General features: G+C 41.2%; 1 protein-coding gene across 4 annotated transcripts in view; it reads left to right on the top strand.

The window, feature by feature from the left end:
• Window positions 1-20,263, top strand: part of DDR2 (discoidin domain receptor tyrosine kinase 2) — a 187,497-nt gene that overhangs the window by 30,110 nt on the left and 137,124 nt on the right. Inside the window, exon 1 of one of the 4 annotated variants that reach the window (XM_055587249.1) lies at window positions 18,958-19,136. The exons of the other annotated variants lie outside the window; for them this stretch is intronic. The gene's annotated coding sequence lies outside the window, so the exon portion shown is untranslated. Of the gene's footprint in view, window positions 1-18,957; window positions 19,137-20,263 lie in introns of those variants that run through there. 4 annotated transcript variants of the gene reach the window in all.

The raw sequence follows: 20,263 nt of genomic DNA, 5'->3' as shown, positions 1-20,263 counted from the left end.
CTAGGCCTCTTTTAATAGTACAATTCCATTTAGAAAAAATTTAAATTAATTTCCTGCTTCCAGCAATAATTTGAGGTGGTTTAGGAAAAAAAAAAAAAAAAAAAGACTTAATAGAACTACTAAAACCAGGATAAGAGAACCAGAGCCCTATAATAAGGTTTGGGAGAGTTAAAAGCACAAGAAAACCTAGCCAGGGATGCTAATTGCAGATAAGTGGGCCGCTTAGCTCCAGGTCTCAAGGCAAAAAAAGAAGCATGATATACTGCAAAGCTTCATGAGGAAACCAAAAGCACTTGCACAGGTCCAGGTGGTCAGCTGTAGGTGAATTTTGGTCTGAAGGAGACTTCTCAGTTCATCTGTTAGCAGACCTGAATCCTACCAACTAAACTAGGTCTGTAGTAATTTCATGCATCTGAGACCCTCTCAGTCCATAGGTCACCAAAGGCAGAGAACATCCCCTTCATGCCCGTATCCCTGGCATCTAGTGTGGGTTCCGGCACGTGGAAGATGCTCACTGAGGACCCCGTGCCTTGACTTAGGCTTACATCTAATGTGCAGCTTCTGTGACACTTGTTGAATGAATGTGCAACTGAGTGAATAATGTGGACAATCCTTGGGATGAAGGATGAAGGGCAGGAGGGTAAAGTACTATTTCCTCACATTCCCCAGGAGATTTCTTCTCACTAACAATGCTCCTGGGATTACACACTCGTTTCAGTTTATTGTCTAGGTAACTGCCCACCTTCCCCCATTACTCCTTAAAATAACTTGGGTCCCTTTCTTCCCATAGATTGCCCTGAAACCAGTTCCCTTCCATCCTTCAGTCCTTCCTTTCCTCCTTCCAATAGATTCTTGATACTGGAGAGCTAAGTGATCTTTAACTTTAGCCTTCATGGTATACATTTCAGAATGAATAATCCATAGCTGCATTTACCCACTAACCAGAGGTTATTGCAGAGTCTCTCTATTCCATTTGACTGTGATTTGACTCTCTCCATTTGACTGACTCCATTTGACTCTCTAGTCCATTATTTATCTGTGATTCATTCTGTTTTACCTCTCAGAAGGGTAAAAGTACTCATCATTGTGGTCTTTTCTTCCCCTGCCACCCAATCTTAATGACTATTTCTAGAAAGTATTATTTCAATATCCAAGATGTGCTATAAGTAGCTTTGGCTTGAGCACCTTGTCCGTGTGGCCCCCGCCCTCCCCATCGTGGTGTTATGCCCAGAATTATCTCAGGTACTTTGGATTCATTCCACCCTGCTGGTCTCTGCTGGTCACCAGTGCAGACTTCCCCCTTTTCTCAAAATGATGAGACTAAGTATTTCAATCTGTTTAAAGACTCAATAAGTTTCAGCTTCCTGTGTCTCTTGCTAATAGGAAGAGCAAGTATTTAGCATCTAAACTGGAACACTTGTGAGGGAAAAGGAGCGTTAATAGAAACTCTGGATATTTGCTCACCGACTTTTCAAAGATCTTGCATCTCTAATGAAGGCTGAGCACAGAAGGTCAACAAGTGCCTTTGGAGATCGAGTCCCTGAATTCTGTTCAGTTGTCTGTATTGGGCCAAGGGGATCTGGCATAGACCTTTTAGCGCTGAGTGTTTCTAATGAGCCAGTGGAGAGCCTATCCTCTTCTGGATGGCAGAGCTCCCATGGGAGACAGGCAGGATTCCCACAAAACTGGCGGCCCTGTCTGTGAGACCCCGTGGTGCCCGCCGTCCTCCTCCCTTCTTCCTCTCCTTCCTGCTCCCACCGCCCCCTCTGCTCCCTTCCCCTTTTCCTGATCCCCACTCTCTTGCTCTGCCTCCCCCTCCTCCCTCCTCTGTGCCTTTTTACTGCCGTTCTGTCTCCTCTCTCCTTTTCCTTCGTCTCCCTCTCTTTCGCTGTTTTCCGCTCCCCATTTGTCACTCGCACGTTCTTCCTTTCCCTCTCTCCCCAAATGGTTCTTTCAACACTGTTGGAGGGCGGCTTAGAAGAGCGCTGCTGCCAAACTGACTTTCTCCTTTAAAGGAAAAGCTCGTGTTTCCAACTGTAGCTGGATTTTCCTTCACGAGCTGCAGGCCGTCCTTTCCTCATTGCGAGTGGTCTGCTTCTCATGAGCATCTCTGATGGGAAGTTCTGGTTTCGTGTGTCTTGAGGGACACGTGTGCTGAGGCATGAAGACAGCATGGGTGGGGGTGTTGGAGGTGGGGGGTGGGTGGAAGTTGGGGTCGTGACAGGAGCAAACCCTGGAGACGCCTGCTTAGTCACAGAATGGATTACGGTTGAGATAAATGACACACTGTAATTGTGTTGCTGCAATAAACCTGAGGGTCTGAGATTTTGGAATTGGACTGTGCCTGGATCATTTTAGAGAAGGCAAGATCCTGGTCAGCATCTAATCAGGGAGCCACAGGGAGGGTGTGTGACTGCGCAACAGCAGGGAGCCCTATAGACATGGAGGAAGCTAGCTCTGTACAGAGATGGGGGTGGGGTGGGGTGAGATGCGCCGGAGGTGGGCAGGTTGACTCAGACATTTCCGGATGAACCAGGCTCCAAAAACATTCTGAAAAGCAGAACCTGAGAGCAGGCTGCAGTGATCTGAAAAAGAACTGGTGGGCTAGGCAACATGCTTTTTTTTTTCTCATGGGATCCAAGGACTTTGCATAGTATTTTTACTTAATAAAATAATAACACTGTTTACTGAGCCCCTGTGATATGTAAGTGACTCTGGAAGAGACTTGGAATGATTCAAAATGTATATGAGAAATAACCCAGCCTAAGCTGAACAACAGAGAGAAGTAACACAGAAGAGAATTCCCTCGAGCAGGTGAGGATGTGTTGAGACCGTGGTGAAAGGTTGAAGGGAGGAGAGCAGCAATTGTGGCTGGGCCGGTCGGAGGATAAATGCCTTGACTGTGGAGGGGTGCGGCTTGGAGGCCAGGCCGAGATTTGATACACAGAGAAAGGTGTAGGTCACTCATTATTGATGGAGCGGACCTAGACAATAAGGACGCAGAATGACCAGAAAACAAGGATGGAACTGGGCATACAGGTGGAGGGGAAGGAGGAAGTAGCCATCTCCCAGGAGCAGAGGGTTGGGGAGGAGGAGTGGTGACAGATAGAGTTGCAAAGGAGGGAGGTGCCAGCCTGCTCACTGGCTGGCTTGAGACATCTGGATACCATCCTTGAAATCCAGCATCTGTGTGGAACATGCTCCAGGCAGGATGGATGACTTTGCTTTGGGAGATGCTCATTTCCGATGCCCCTCTTGCTGCATGTGGTTGCATTTCTGAACCAGATTTTTTTTCTTTTTTTTTTTTCCTGATAGTTGCTCAGTCATGTCCAGCTCTTTGCAACCTCTCTTTAATTCTCCAGGCTAGAATACTGGAGTAGTTAGCCGTTCCCTTCTCCAGGGGATCTTCCCAACCCAGGGATCAAACCCAGGTCACCCGCATTGGAGGTGGATTCTTTACCAGCTGAGCCACGAGGGAAGCCAGAGAATACTGGAGTGGGTAGCCTATCTCTTCTCCAGTGGATCTTCCTGACCCAGGAATTGAACCGGGGTCTCCTGTATTGCAAGTGGATTCTTTACCAACTGAGCTACCAGGGGAGTGAACCAGATTTAAGGTGTCATAACAATAAGCCTTCAGGGGGAAATATCTAGGGACCTCAAAATATATATACATGAAACACTTTGAGCTAGTGTTTTCTAAGATCTCAACCTCTTGCTTTGGCTTTAGTCTTTGTAGCTTTTAAGAGTAGATTTAAGGGTCAGTCACAAACTGTTTTGCCCTCAGAGTTGATCTAGGGCTGCTATAAAGAATTTTATTTCCATTGTGTCCATTTTCAATACTCTATAATTTTTCATATTACCTCAACTCTTTTATTCTGCTATTGTGGGCTGAAGGAATCATATTGTGTTTCTGGCTAGAAATGTTCACTGAATTTCCTCTTGACCCTGAGCTTACTCAAAATTCTTGCTTCCTGGATTACAGAGCCCCTCATTCCTCACTTTATGATGGATGAGAAGGATTGGGGTCTTCCTGCTAGACATTCACAGCATTTGTCAGGGTTTTTCACTGATGTCTCATTGTCTTACAAAAGACATTCACACTGTCTCTTGTATCGATTACTTTTTTATGTGTATGAGGTTCCACTTGCACCACCCCCCCGACTCCCATTCCAAAAGACTGTGAGACCCTCTTAGTCATGGTCTGAGTATCTGTCAGTTATTTTGGCTTTGGTATAATATTTAGCATAGTATTATCCATGTATTATTTTGTTTGGAGGTAGAGAAACTGAGTGGATATCGGTGGGCTTGATGAAAGTGAAAGAGAGTAAAAAAGTTGGCTTAAAACTCAACATTCAGAAAACTAAGATCATGGCATCTGGTCCCATCACTTCGTGGCAAATAGATGGGGAAACAATGGAAATAGTGAGAGACCTTATTTTTGGGGGCTCTAAAATCACTGCAGATGTTGACTGCAGCCATGAAATTAAAAGACACTTGCTCCTCAGAAGAAAAGCTATGACCAACCTAGACAGCATGTTAAAAAGCAGAGACATTACTTTGCCAACAAAGGTCCGTCTAGTCAAAGCAATGGTTTTTCCAGTAGTCATGTATGGATGTGAGAGTTGGACTGTGAAGAAGGCTGAGTGCTGAAGAATTGATGCTTTTGAACTGTGGTGTTTGAGAAGACTCTTGAGAGTCCCTTGGACTGAGAGGAGATCCAACCAGTCCATCCTAAAGGAAATCAATCCTGAATATTCATTGGAAGGACTGATGCTGAAGCTGAAACTCCAACACTTTGGCTACCTGATGCAAAGAACTGACTTATTGGAAAAGACCTTTATGTTGGGAAAGGTTGAAGGCAGGAGGAGAAGGGGACGACAGAGGATGAGATGGTTGGATGGCATTACCAACTCGATGGACATAAGTTTGAGTGAACTCTGGGAGTTGGTGATGGACAGCGAGGCCTGGCGTGCTGCTGTCCATGGGGTCGCAAAGAGTTGGACACGACTTAGCGACTGAACTGAACTGATTGGTGGGCTGCTGGTACCCACCAGTTCCTATGTTCTACCCCAGTATTGGGTTTTGTGGAGAATCTCTAAATAGATCTTTGCTAATTAAAGCAACATCCACTGACAACATCAGTATCACCTGGGAGCTTGCTTGAAAATACAGAATTTCAGGCCTCAGAATTTGCAATTTGGTTAGATTTAAGACACACTGGTTTCCAGATATATTGTATACAGATCACCTGGGAATCATGTTTAATGCCGGTTCTGATATTTTTAGAGTTTACTTAGATGATGGTAAAACAAACAGGCCTGCTTTTGTAAATAAAGTTTTATTGAAACCCAGCTATGCTCATATATTTACATATTGTCTGTGACTTCTTTTGTGCTACATCAGCTGAGTTGAATAGTTGCAGCAGAATTCTTATGGCCCACAAAACCTAAAATATTTATCTGGGCCTTTTCAGACACATGTCTGCTGACCCCCAGTGTATGAGATGAACTCTACTTCCTTAAAGGAAAGGAAAATAACAGTGATTTTTGCCCCAATGGCAAAATTTGCAACCCCATCTTAACCCACCATGGAGAAATTGATTCATTAAATCTTAAGCAGGCAATGAAGATTCCTGAGCCCCAAACTGATGCAAATAATGGTACCAAAGAGTCTGTGACTCTCTAAGGTCCATTTCATATTGCCTTCCTTCAAGAAACCATTGTGATTTTATTCAGATGACACGTCTCCACAAACTGATTCCGTTAATTGTTCAAAATTAGTCCAACTTTTCTCAAGAATTGGGAAGAATCTAGAGGAAATTCGGAGTAGAAATACTTGGGACCAACGAATAAAAGCAAGTTTTTATTGTTTGGGTAGATTCTGCATTTTTACTACTGAAATCATAGCCTTAACCCCAGCCACCCACTCCTGGGGTGCTCACTGGGTAGCCAGATTCAGACGGTGGCATGGGCTTGACGTCTTTCTTTTAATTCCCTGGGAGAATCCCACCACCTGTCTCTTATTTGGGGTTTTTTAATTGTAAAATGGTGGCACACACAAGCTCCAAGCTTACTGCATGTGTACAAGTGTAGGAAGACAGAAGGCAGAGATTTGGGCTGCGAAGCAGGAAGTACAGGATGGGGGCTGCTGGCATGGAGGCATCTGCTCCTCAAACACAGAGGAGCTGGAGGCTGTGGGAGGAGAGAGGCAGCCCCATGTAATCGCTTGAGGATGTGGGCGCATTGCTCTGATCTTCAAGTCTTGGAGATCCTGGCTCTCGTCCTTCCAAAGCCGAATTTCAGAGGAGGTAGGCGTAGGAGAATTAGGATCCGTTTTCCTTACACAGAGTTATCTGGAGCCAAAGGGGTTTCATGTGGGATTCTGAGGGAATCTTTGCTGTAGCAATTGGAACTCTGGTCTTACTTATTGTAGTTTATTTTCCATTGTATGCAAAGTCCAGGACACTACAAAAGGCTTTTTGAGGCAGTGGAGTAGAAAGAAGTGGGGAGTCCTCTTCTCAATTCTAGAACCTACCAACCAATTCTGAGAGATTGTAGCAGTGAATTAGGGCTCCAATATTGAGAACCACCTGCCCTGTTACCAGGGAGTCTTCCTGGAATTCCCTAAGCTGCATTAGCTGGTTAGGTAAGCTGGTCAGAATGTGGGCGTTTGGAAGCCAAAGTTACTGTTTGGACTGATATTTCAGCCATTCTCTCCATAGGAGGAAGCATAATGTATTCATTTATTCCTTCATTTCTTCTGTCACTCAGTGAATATCCATTGAAAACCTACCATGTCACAGAATAGGGAAAAACATGAATTGGAGAGTCCAACAAACCCAAATTCAGATTCTAGTTTCCCTATCTGTGAGCCAACAACTCATTCAAGTTCTAGTTTAATTGACATGTTTCTTCCCTTCGCCCCCACCTTCCCTGGACGCTCCCTGAGACTGTGGGTTGGGCTGAATGATGTTATTTTTCTACGTTTGTTGCAACTTCTGCACATTCTGTCCTCACACCATATTATGTGGAAATTATTCATTTAGGTTTCTGTCTCTCCTCAGATTGTTAAATCACTAATGGCAAAGATCTTCATGAATACATGTTTACCCTTAATTTCGGACACGTTAGAATTTAAACATATGTCTGTTGCACCAAAAGAATATAAATTCCTTCAAGTGTGATTTTCTCATCTGTAAAAGGAAGGTGATGAGAACACACCCTGTGATTTTGTTGTGAGGGTTAAATCACAGCAAGATGTTGCATGAAGAGTTTGGGATGTTTGGAAGAGTGCTCTATAAGTATAAAGTGTCCACAAATTGTGGTTGTTCTAGTGCCTGGATTGATTCAGATTTGGTAGAAGACAAGTCCAAGAGAATTGTGAGGATGCGTGGAGATGTCTTGGCCCACTTTTGCTGCACTGAATGATTGGGGAGGACCTGGAGACTCAGGTTTGTGAGCCACAGTTTGTGTGTGAGTTGACGCTGGACCGTTTGTTCCTGCAAACTCTAGGTCTCCTCCACTAGGTTATCTACTCACAACAGTGGGGACATGCCTTGTTTATTTTTTTATGTTTCTACTTTTTATGTTTCTAAGCACTACTAAGAAAGTGAATAAGTAGATAACTGATGTTGATGGGCACTACAAAGCCAAAATCTCCTGACCCCTACATCTCCCTATAGTCCTGGCTTGTATCTGTCTTGTCTTGAGAACATGGATAGTGGGGCTATTCTATAGAGAACGTAGACTGGGGGAGAAGTGAGTAAGTTCTGTTTGAAACAAGTGTGAGTGTGAGTGTGAGAGCTGGCGGCCAAATATGCAGGACTGGGGAACTGGAAAGAGCTGGGAGCTGAAGCCTTCTTATTTAACTTTTCATATGTCTGTTTCAGCTCCCAGAACCAGACATAGAGCTCACTGTATAGCTCCCCTGGTGCTTAGAGCTCACTCATTAAAAAGCAGATGCTAAACATTTATTGACCCATTGCAAAATGCTGGGCCCTGTTTCCCATGTAGGTAACAAAGAACTGCTGCAGATGCTGGAGCAGAGTTGTAACATAATATGACTTCTGCTCCAAGAAGACCTGACCTTGCTGTGGTGGATGAGAAATACTGGAAGGGAGAGGAGGTGGGGGTGGGGAGGCCCAGCAAGAGAGCAGGTGGGTAGTGAGGGAGTGAATCAGACCTCTGCCAGAAGGGATGGAGAGGAGGAGGCCTGACTGTGTGAGAGGTTGGGGATTCATCTCTCTCCATACCATTAGCACGAAAGAAGTCTCCCTGCTCTGGGAGGAACAGTGACCAGCCTTGGGTGCCTTTGGAACGAAAGCCAGTGACTGTATCCAAGGGAAGATAATGAGAAACACACAGGCTGCCACAAATCTTTTTGTTGCAAAACTTCCAAAGCCCTGGGCAAGGGTGCAGAAGCCTCTTTGTGTGAACTTGGCCTCTTTACCAGGAAATGCAAGATGGAATCTCCCTTGGTAAATCATAGGACGGATCGTATCCAAGAATCTGAGAGGCTGGCAGAGGACCTGGGTGGAGTAGTTGATGAGGAAATCGAGGGTCATGTAGCCCTGATCAGAAGACAGGAGAAAGCAGCATTGTAAAAAGTGCCCAAGGGTGGTAGACATTAAATTTCATGTAAGCATCTGTTGCCCTATCCCCAGTCCCAGCAGTCTAACATTATGGAGAGTGTTCTTTTCTTCAAATATGAAATGTTTTTGTAATTGGAGAAAAGCCATTAAAAAGGAGAAACTGCTTTTATTCAACTAAAAACTCTAGCAATTCTATATGTAAAAATAATATATATATACTGTATATACTCCAGAATTATGTCAATTCAACAAGATATATGAATGACCTTAAAAATGTCTGTGCTATTTGATGTAGGAGTTTAATTTTTATGAATCTGTTCTAAGTAAACATACTGAAAGGGAAAAAATGGAAACACAAAAATGAAGCATTAGGTACAAAAAAGAAATAATCTAAGTGGCCATGAGGGTATGGTTAATTGTATAGGTTTTAAACCTTTGAAATGATGGGCTTGAGAATTTTAATTGTAGGTATTTACTGAATACCACTGAAATACCACTGAATACCATTTATGTCATATGAAGAAAAATTAGAAGTTATAGAGTCAAATAAAAGTATGAGATCAGTTATGTAAAAATGCACACAAAAAATCAAACCTTTAAAGGAAATATACTAAAAGATTAACCATATTTGATTTCAGATGAGGAGATTACAAGGATTGTTTTCATTTCTTCATACAATTGAAAGTTTATAAATAATTAATATGTATGCATTACATCAGAAAATGACAGAAAAGGTATGTAATTTTTTTTAAAGGAAGATATTGTGAAAGTATTTATTCTTTTCAGAGAGAATGTGTGAAAAATCTAGGTACCCTCTTTCCTTCCCTGGGATTCTGAGATTATTTTTATTCTCAGGAAGATCTTTTCTGAGATTATTTTTACTCTCAGGAAGATCTTTTCCTTCCTCATCACAGGTTAGTCTGTTTCTGGGACAAAAAAATAGTGGATTTGATGTTTGAGCTCTGTTCCAATATGTGGTAATTCTCTGTTACCTTCTTGGAAAAAAAAAAAAAAAGGTATGAGACACTTTGATATGGTATTCAAGGGCTATCAGCCCAAAACCCAACCTGATCTCTCTAACTTCTCATCAATTTCCTACATGTATTTTAATTAATTGATGAATTATTATTATTGAGTTATAATTGACCTACAACATTATGTTATTTCTAGATTTACAACAGTGATTTGATGTTCCCATTCATTGCAAAATGATCATCGTGATAAGTCTAGTCACCACTTGTTATCCTATAAAGATGTTACAGTGTTATTAACCATATTCCCCGTGCTGTGCATTTCATCCTATGACTCATTTATTCCTACATGTGTTTTCTTCTCAAATCAAAACCCCTCTCAGACTCATCATTTCTTGTTTGGGTCCCTGCCCTCCCACTTCTGAACCTCTGCTTCCTCCTGCGGACGTGTTCACAGAGCACGTACTGAACAGCCAAGCAGAGCGGGGACCTCGCTCAGATGGCCAGGCTGCTGCTGCTGTGTGGTGCTTACAGACCACTGCACCTCTCTGAGCCTCAGGTGGCACCCTATGACAGGAGGGAGGGTGACAGGTGGTTGCCAGGGTTCCTCGCATCTCAAGAGCCTGGCCAGCCTTGTTCCCTTGTGGTCCATGGAGACAGCTGACTCAAGTGCCCTCGGCAGCCCTCGGCACCTGGCAGATTCTACTCTTCCCAGTTCACTGTTCCCTGTCCTTCATGATATGTCCTGAGAAGTTCGAATTAACAGTGGCTGTGCATGCCAGTCCCTTGGCCACTTATATTTACTGCCTCTTATCGAAACCATAGTGCATGCCAAGGATATAAAATGTACTGTCATTTGAAAACATTTTAACCCCTGGGAAAAGAAAACAAATTAAGTGAACTTTGGGGTGAAGTTGCATACTTCTCTAAATCCTTTTTTTAACTTTTTATTTTATATTGGAGAACAGTTGATCAACAATGTTGTGTCAGTTTCAGCTGAGCAACAGTGATTCAGTTATATATGCACCTTTATCTATTCTTTTTCAAATTCTTTCCTAATTAGGTTGTTACAGAATATTGAGCAGAGTTCCCTGTGCTATACAATAGGTCCTTGTTAGTTATCCATTTTAAATATAGCAGTGTCTACATGTCAATCAAGGTCCAATAGAGCCCAACATGTGACCCCCACTTATATAAGGGGAGAGAGTTATTTACAATATTTGGACCTCCCTGGTGGCTCAGACGGTAAAGGGTCTGTCTACAATGTGAGAGACCTGGGTTTCATCCCTGGGTTGGGAAGCTTCCTTGGAGAAGGAAATGGCAACCCACTCTAGTACTCTTGCCTTGAAAATCCCATGGACGGAGGAGCTTGGTGCAGGCTACTGTCCATGGGAATATTTAGACTGTAACATTTCTGAAAATCCTTAGAAAAATTACCCATGAGCCCAAAGTAAGTCTGTGTTTCTTTGTTTTGAGTCAGAGCAATTTTTTTTTCTTTTTCACCAGCATATAAAAATGTAATTCATAGGAGCCTGAACAACAACAACAGAGGGTGTATCCCCTTCTATCAGCCGTTAGTTTAACCTGAAGTTCCATGTATAATTTATACCACAACCAGAGTCCTTCACTGTCTTCAAGTTTGTATAAATACTTTGCTCCCCCACTTTCTCCCCACTTCCTCTGCGCTCACATGGGACAAAAATAAGAGGTTGGTTGAGATAACCAAAGATATGCTCCAATGTCGAGAGCATCTTTGCCCTGTTCTAGCACAAAAGGGACCTTTTAGAAGGAGGGGCTCAGAGTGCTCTTTTTTTTTTTTTTTTTTTTGGGGAGTTATTGTTTTTTTTTTTTTTTAAATTTTATTTTATTTTTAAACTTTACATAACTGTATTAGTTTTGACAAATATCAAAATGAATCCGCCACTGGTATACATGTGTTCCCCATCCTGAACCCTCCTCCCTCCTCCCTCCCCATTCCATACCTCTGGGTCGTCCCAGTGCACCAGCCCCAAGCATCCAGTATCGTGCATCGAACCTGGACTGGCAACTCGTTTCACACATGATATTTTACATGTTTCAATGCCATTCTCCCAAATCTTCCCACCCTCTCCCTCTCTCACAGAGTCCATAAGACTGTTCTATACATCAGTGTCTCTTTTGCGGTCTCGTACACAGGGTTATTGTTACCATCTTTCTAAATTCCATATATATGCATTAGTATACTGTATTGGTGTTTTTCTTTCTGGCTTACTTCACTCTGTATAATAGGCTCCAGTTTCATCCACCTCATTAGAACTGATTCAAATGTATTCTTTTTAATGGCTGAATAATACTCCATTGTGTATATGTACCACAGCTTTCTTATCCATTCATGTGCTGATGGACATCTAGGTTGCTTCCATGTCCTGGCTATTATAAAGAGTGCTGCGATGAACATTGGGGTACACGTGTCTCTTTCCCTTCTGGTTTCCTCAGTGTGTATGCCCAGCAGTGGGATTGCTGGATCATAAGGCAGGTCTATTTCCAGTTTTTTAAGGAATCTCCACACTGTTCTCCATAGTGGCTGTACTAGTTTGCATTCCCACCAACAGTGTAAGAGGGTTCCCTTTTCTCCACACCCTCTCCAGCATTTATTACTTGTAGACTTTTGGATCGCAGCCATTCTGACTGGTGTGAAATGGTACCTCATAGTGGTTTTGATTTGCATTTCTCTGATAATGAGTGATGTTGAGCATCTTTTCATGTGTTTGTTAGCCATCTGTATGTCTTCTTTGGAGAAATGTCTATTTAGTTCTTTGGCCCATTTTTTGATTGGGTCATTTATTTTTCTGGAGTTGAGCTGTAGGAGTTGCTTGTATATTCTCGAGATTAGTTGTTTGTCAGTTGCTTCATTTGCTATTATCTTCTCCCATTCTGAAGGCTGTCTTTTCACCTTGCTAATAGTTTCCTTTGATGTGCAGAAGCTTTTAAGGTTAATTAGGTCCCATTTGTTTATTTTTGCTTTTATTTCCAATATTCTGGGAGGTGGGTCATAGAGGATCCTGCTGTGATGTATGTCAGAGAGTGTTTTGCCTATGTTCTCCTCTAGGGGTTTTATAGTTTCTGGTCTTACGTTGAGATCTTTAATCCATTTTGAGTTTATTTTTGTGTATGGTGTTAGAAAGTGTTCTAGTTTCATTCTTTTACAAGTGTTTAACCAGAGTTCCCAGCACCACTTGTTAAAGAGATTGTCTTTAATCCATTGTATATTCTTGCCTCCTTTGTCAAAGATAAGGTGTCCATATGTGCGTGGATTTATCTCTGGGCTTTCTATTTTGTTCCATTGATCTATATTTCTGTCTCTGTGCCAGTACCATACTGTCTTGATAACTGTGGCTTTGTAGTAGAGCCTGAAGTCAGGTAGGTTGATTCCTCCAGTTCCATTCTTCTTTCTCAAGATCGCTTTGGCTATTCGAGGTTTTTTGTTTTTCCATACAAATTGTGAAATTATTTGTTCTAGCTCTGTGAAGAATGCTGTTGGTAGCTTGATAGGGATTGCATTGAATCTATAGATTGCTTTGGGTAGTATACTCATTTTCACTATATTGATTCTTCCAATCCATGAACATGGTATATTTCTCCATCTGTTAGTGTCCTCTTTGATTTCTTTCACCAGTGTTTTATAGTTTTCTATGTATAGGTCTTTAGTTTCTTTAGGTAGATATATTCCTAAGTATTTTATTCTTTCCGTTGCAATGGTGAGTGGAATTGTTTCCTTAATTTCTCTTTCTGTTTTCTCATTATTAGTGTATAGGAATGCAAGGGATTTCTGTGTGTTGATTTTATATCCTGCAACTTTACTATAGTCATTGATTAGTTCTAATAATTTTCTGGTGTAGTCTTTAGCGTTTTCTATGTAGAGGATCATGTCATCTGCAAACAGTGAGAGCTTTACTTCTTCTTTTCCAATTTGGATTCCTTTTATTTCTTTTTCTGTTCTGATTGCTGTGGCCAAAACTTCCAAAACTATGTTGAATAGTAATGGTGAAAGTGGGCACCCTTGTCTTGTTCCTGACTTTAGAGGAAATGCTTTCAATTTTTCACCATTGAGGATAATGTTTGCTGTGGGTTTGTCATATATAGCTTTGATTATGTTGAGGTATGTTCCTTCTATTCCTGCTTTCTGGAGAGTTTTTATCATAAATGGATGTTGAATTTTGTCAAAGGCTTTCTCTGCATCTATTGAGATAATCATATGGTTTTTGTTTTTCAATTTGTTAATGTGGTGTATTACATTGATTGATTTGCGGATATTGAAGAATCCTTGCATCCCTGGGATAAAGCCCACTTCGTCATGGTGTATGATCTTTTTAATGTGTTGTTGGATTCTGATTGCTAGAATTTTGTTAGGGATTTTTGCATCTATGTTCATCAGTGATATTGGCCTGTAGTTTTCTTTTTTTGTGGGATCTTTGTCAGGTTTTGGTATTAGGGTGATGGTGGCCTCATAGAATGAGTTTGGAAGTTTACCATCCTCTGCAATTTTCTGGAAGAGTTTGAGCAGGATAGGTGTTAGCTCTTCTCTAAATTTTTGGTAGAATTCAGCTGTGAAGCCGTCTGGACCTGGGCTTTTGTTTGCTGGAAGATTTTTGATTACAGTTTCAATTTCCGTGCTTGTGATGGGTCTGTTAAGATTTTCTATTTCTTCCTGGTCGAGTTTTGGAAAGTTGTACTTTTCTAAGAATTTGTCCATTTCTTCCTCGTTGTCCATTTTATTGGCATATAATTGTTGATAGTAGTCTCTTATGATCCTTTGTATTTCTGTGTTGTCTGTTGTGATCTCTCCATTTTCATTTCTAATTTTATTGATTTGATTTTTCTCCCTTTGTTTCTTGATGAGTCTGGCTAATGGTTTGTCAATTTTATTTATCCTTTCAAAGAACAAGCTTTTGGTTTTGTTGATTTTTGCTATGGTCTCTTTTGTTTCTTTTGCATTTATTTCTGCTCTAAGTTTTAAGATTTCTTTCCTTCTACTAACCCTGGGGTTCTTCATTTCTTCCTTTTCTAGTTGCTTTAGGTATAGAGTTAGGTTATTTATTTGACTTTTTTCTTGTTTCTTGAGGTGTGCCTGTATTGCTATGAACTTTCCCCTTAGGACTGCTTTTACAGTGTCCCACAGGTTTTGGGTTGTTGTGTTTTCATTTTCATTCGTTTCTATGCAAATTTTGATTTCTTTTTTGATTTCTTCTGCGATTTGTTGGTTATTCAGCAGCGTGTTGTTCAGCCTCCATATGTTGGATTTTTTAATAGTTTTTCTCCTGTAATTGAGATCTAATCTTACTGCATTGTGGTCAGAAAAGACGCTTGGAATGATTTCTATTTTTTTGAATTTACCAAGGCTAGCTTTATGGCCCAGGATGTGATCTATCCTGGAGAAGGTTCCATGTGCGCTTGAGAAGAAGGTGAAATTCATTGTTTTGGGATGAAATGTCCTATAGATATCAATTAGGTCTAACTGGTCTATTGTATCGTTTAAAGTTTGTGTTTCCTTGTTAATTTTCTGTTTAGTTGATCTATCCATAGGTGTGAGTGGGGTATTAAAGTCTCCCACTATTATTGTGTTATTGTTAATTTCTTCTTTCATACTTGTTAGCATTTGTCTTACATACTGCGGTGCTCCCGTGTTGGGTGCATATATATTTATAATTGTTATATCTTCTTCTTGGATTGATCCTTTGATCATTATGTAGTGACCATCTTTGTCTCTTTTCACAGTCTTTGTTTTAAAGTCTATTTTATCTGATATGAGTATTGCTACTCCTGCTTTCTTTTGGTCCCTATTTGCATGGAAAATCTTTTTCCAGCCCTTCACTTTCAGTCTGTATGTGTCCCCTGTTTTGAGGTGGGTCTCTTGTAGACAACATATGTAGGGGTCTTGTTTTTGTATCCATTCAGCCAGGCTTTGTCTTTTGGTTGGGGCATTCAACCCATTTACGTTTAAGGTAATTACTGATAAGTATGACCCCGTTGCCATTTACTTTATTGTTTTGGGTTCGAATTTATACACCATTTTTGTGTTTCCTGTCTAGAGAATATCCTTTAGTATTTGTTGGAGAGCTGGTTTGGTGGTGCAGAATTCTCTCAGCTTTTGCTTGTCTGAAAAGCTTTTGATTTCTCCTTCATACTTGAATGAGATCCTTGCTGGGTACAGTAATCTGGACTGTAGGTTATTTTCTTTCATCATTTTAAGTATGTCTTGCCATTCCCTCCTGGCTTGAAGAGTTTCTATTGAAAGATCAGCTGTTATCCTTATGGGTATTCCCTTGTGTATTATTTGTTGTTTTTCCCTTGCTGCTTTTAATATTTGTTCTTTGTTAATTTGATTAATATGTGTCTTGGGGTGTTTCGCCTTGGGTTTATCCTGTTTGGGACTCTCTGGGTTTCTTGGACTTGGGTGATTATTTCCTTCCCCATTTTAGGGAAGTTTTCAACTATTATCTCCTCAAGTATTTTCTCATGGTCTTTCTTTTTGTCTTCTTCTTCTGGGACCCCTATGATTCAAATGTTGTAGCATTTAATATTGTCCTGGAGGTCTCTGAGATTGTCCTCATTTCTTTTAATTCGTTTTTCTTTTGTCCTCTCTGATTCATTTATTTCTACCATTCTATCTTCTAATTCACTAATCCTATCTTCTGCCTCTGTTATTCTACTATTTGTTGCCTCCAGAGTGTTTTTAATTTCACTTATTGCATTATTCATTATATATTGACTCTTTTTTATTTCTTCTAAGTCCTTGTTAAACCTTTCTTGCATCTTCTCAATCCTTGCCTCCAGGCTATTTATCTGTGATTCCATTTTAATTTCAAGATTTTGGGTCAATTTCAGCATCATTATTCGGAATTCTTTATCAGGTAGATTCCCTATCTCTTCCTCTTTTGTTTGGTTTGGTGGGCATTTATCCTGTTCCTTTATCTGCTGGGTATTCCTCTGTCTCTTCATCTTGTTTAAATTGCTAAGTTTGGGGTGTCCTTTCTGTATTCTGGCAGTTTGTGGAGTTCTCTTTATTGTGGCGTTTCCTCGCTGTGTGTGGGTTTGTACAGGTGGCTTGTCAGGTTTCCTGGTTAGGGAAGCTTGTGTCGATGTTCTGGTGGATGGAGCTGTATTTCTTCTCTCTGGAGTGTAATGAAATGTCCAGTAATGAGTTATGAGATGTCTATGGTTTTGGGGTGACTTTGGGCAGCCTGTATCTTGAAGCTCAGGGCTGTGTTCCTTTGTTGCTGGAGAATTTGCTTGGTATGTCTTGCCCTGGAACTTGTTGGCCCTTGTGTGGTGCTTCGTTTCAGTGTCGGTATGGAGGCGTTTGATGAGCTCCTGTCAATTAATGTTCCTTGGAGTCAGGAGTTTCCTGGAGTCAGGGTTTGGACTTAAGCCTCCTACTTCCAGTTATCAGTCTAATTTTTACAGTAGTTTCAAAAACTTCTCCTTCTCTACAGCACCATTGATAAAACATCTACGTTAAAGATGAGAAGTTTCTCTACTGTGAGGGTCACTCAGAGAGGTTCACAGCGTTACATGGAGAAGAGAAGAGGGAGGAGGGAGTTAGAGGTGACCCAAATGAGATGAGGTGGAATCAATAGTGGAGAGAGTGGGCTAGCCAGTAGTCACTTCCTTATGTGCACTCCACAACTGGACCGCTCAGAGATGTTCACGGAGTTATACAGAGAAGAGAAGAAGGAGGCAGGAGACAGAGGTGGCCAGAAGGATAAAAGGGGGAAATGAAAAGGAGGGAGACAGATCCAGCCAGTAATCAGTTCCCTAAGTGTTCTCCACCGTCTGGAACACACAGAAATTCACAGAGTTGGGTAGAGTAGAGAGGGGTTAGGGAGGAGATACAGGTGACCTGGTGGAGAAAATGGAGAGTCCAAAGGGAGAGAGAGCAGTCAAGCCAGTAATCTCGCTCCCTAGTGAAAAATGGGTCCTGAAGATTGGGTTCTTAAAGGTACAAAATTGGTAACAAATACATAAAAGCAAAAATTAGAAATCTAGAGTAGAGTTTGGAATTTCAAAAATGCGATGTTAATGAAAAGAAGAAGGAAAAGAAAGAGAGAAAAAACGAACAAAGAAAAACAAACAAGGTCGTGACAATTATAAAGAAACTACAGGTACAAAATTGATAACTAATACCAAAAAGCAAAAATTAAAAATCTAGTGTAGAGTTTGGAATTTCAAAAATACTATGTTAAAAAAAAAAAAGAAGAAAAATAAAGAGAGAAAACAAACAAACCAACAAAAACAATGTTGCAAAAATTATAAAGAAAATACAGGTACAAAATTGATATCAAATACCAAAAAGCATAAATTAAAAATCTTGAGTAGAGTTTGGAATTGCAGATATATGATGTTATATAAAAGAAGAAGAGAAAGAAACAGAGGGAAAAAAAAGTCACAGAAATTATGAAAAAAACTATAGGTACAAAATTGATGACATATACCAAAAGGCTAAAATTAAAAATCTAGAGTAGAGTTTGGAGTTTCAAAAATACAATGTTAAAGAAAAGAAGAAAAAGAAAAAAAAAAACACAGTCAAAAAATTATAAAATATATATATGAAGTTTGCTGAAGAAAAAAAAATAGGGTTTTTTTTTTTTTTTGCAAAGTAATAGTTATAAAAGTGAAAATTAAAGGACAATAGAGGACTTAAAAATTTTTTTTTTAAATTAAAAAAAAAAGAAAGATTGATCGTAAAAATAGTAAAAATATATCTAGGTCTTTCTCTGGTTTTGTTGTGAGTATTGTGGGTTCAGTTCATTTTTGGCAGTTCCTTAGTCCGACTTATATTTCTCAAGATCTATAGGCCCCTTCCTATGTAATCCGTAGTAACCACAGGGTTTTAATCTATGGCCTGTAGCTTCCAAGGCGTTTCCCTCTGTTATAGCTTCTTCTGTTTGCTGGTCTCTTCAGTGTCTGGTTCCCGCCCTGACACAAAGGGGATGGTTGAGGACACTATTTTTTTTTTTTTTTTAATTTAGGCTCACTTGTTCAGCCGCGCTGTGGGGAGGGAGGGAGGGATGCTGCAAACAGATAACACTGGCGTGTGCTCGCAGTGCCTCAGCCACACTGGGTCTGCCCCCGCTCACGGCGCGTGTAGCCTCCCTGCCCACACTGCTTGGGCTCTAGGTTGTTCCGCCGGGAACAATCAGAGGCCGACCCTGGGCTGAGCTCCCAGGTCCAAGCTGCTCAGGTTCAGGCACTCGGGTAGTCCTCAGAGGCGCCGCCAGGCCCGCTCACAGAACAAAGGACTGAACAGAGATAGCCGGCTGCAGACCTTCCCCCTCCGGTGACAGGCAGCCAGAGCCGGAAGGGGGCAATCGCAGCCCCAGAGAGACACTATCAGAGTGCTCTTCTGACTCAACCTCACAAGAGTAGCCGGGGCAGATGGACACTTCCCCGCTGTTTACTCTCTCTGCCCAGGGAGCCTTCTTTTTCCTTCTGTTTCTTATAAACAGCAGAAGAGACTGTGAACCGTTAAAGGGCAGGCATTCTGCTTTGTTCATCTTTGTGGCTGTTTTTGGAACAAAGTGTGGTGCTAAACACAGGTAGGCACTGCGTGTGTTAGTGGAACGAGTGAGTGAACAAGTGCAGGACAGACAGAATCTGAGGGTAATAGGAGCAGTGCGAACTATGGAAAGACTACAGGACTATAGTCAGAGTGGGGACTGTGTCCTTGCCCTGATTTACTGGTTATGTAACCTTGGGGAAGCGCCTTCCTCTCTGTGAGGGTGGTTTCCCCAGCTGTTGAAAAAGTGTGTGTGTGTGTGTGTTGATTACTGATGGAAAATGTGTACCTTAAGGAGAGTATATGCTAATTCACGTGGCACATTGTTGCAGCTGAATAGTAGGCACTTTTGTAGCACTGTTTTTCCTCAAATATTTTAAAATTAAAAAACCTCAAAATCACTCAGGAAACACAACCCATAATCCCATCATTTAAGAATGATATGAAGTGAGAAGTAAAATTTCCCTTCTCAGCCGTTTCAATTCCCCAGAGATATCTACTTTCCTTAACATTTAATGCCTGATGCTCATCCTTTTCCAAAGTTGCACAGGCATATCTTTATGTACAGCAAAGTGAATTAGCTATACATATACACGTATCCTTTCTTTGTTGGATTTCTTTCCCATCACCTCTTTTGAAATGTTCTCAGGATGGCATTGAAAGGGTGTGGAATGCTTAGGTTGCAGAAATGTAGCGGAAAAATTACAAAGGATATCTCAACAATCTCAACAATGATACTACCCCACCACCACTCCACCCCACCCCAGGGAAGTATCTAGAAAGGGCCTGTAGGCATCTGGTTAGGATTGGCTTTAATTGACATCTTCCTCAACTATCTGCAGGAAATATCAAGTATGTTATTAAAATTCACAGATGCAGTCAGTTGTCAGAGTCACTGGAGACCAATAATTATTTCACAGGCATCAAGACTGGGGGTGCTGACAGAAAGGAGAACAATTCAGCCTGGAAAAATGCAAACTGATGGATACAGTGGGAAAAGGCTTAGGGAAAGAGGGCCGGAGACGGGGTGAAGCAGGGAGGCCTTTAAAACTTTAAAGGGGCACTAAAATCTCAGTGATAACGAGAAATAATACTTTAATGTGATATTGAAATACAGCAGCAGTGGAGCTCCATGCTAATCTTTGACATGTAAAAGCCTTGGTTAAG

The sequence above is a fragment of the Bubalus kerabau genome, chromosome 6 (assembly GCF_029407905.1).
Source record: "Bubalus kerabau isolate K-KA32 ecotype Philippines breed swamp buffalo chromosome 6, PCC_UOA_SB_1v2, whole genome shotgun sequence".
Taxonomy (NCBI): domain Eukaryota; kingdom Metazoa; phylum Chordata; class Mammalia; order Artiodactyla; family Bovidae; genus Bubalus; species Bubalus kerabau.
Note: the sequence above shows the minus strand (reverse complement) of the source record. Positions and strands in the feature narration are given on the sequence as shown.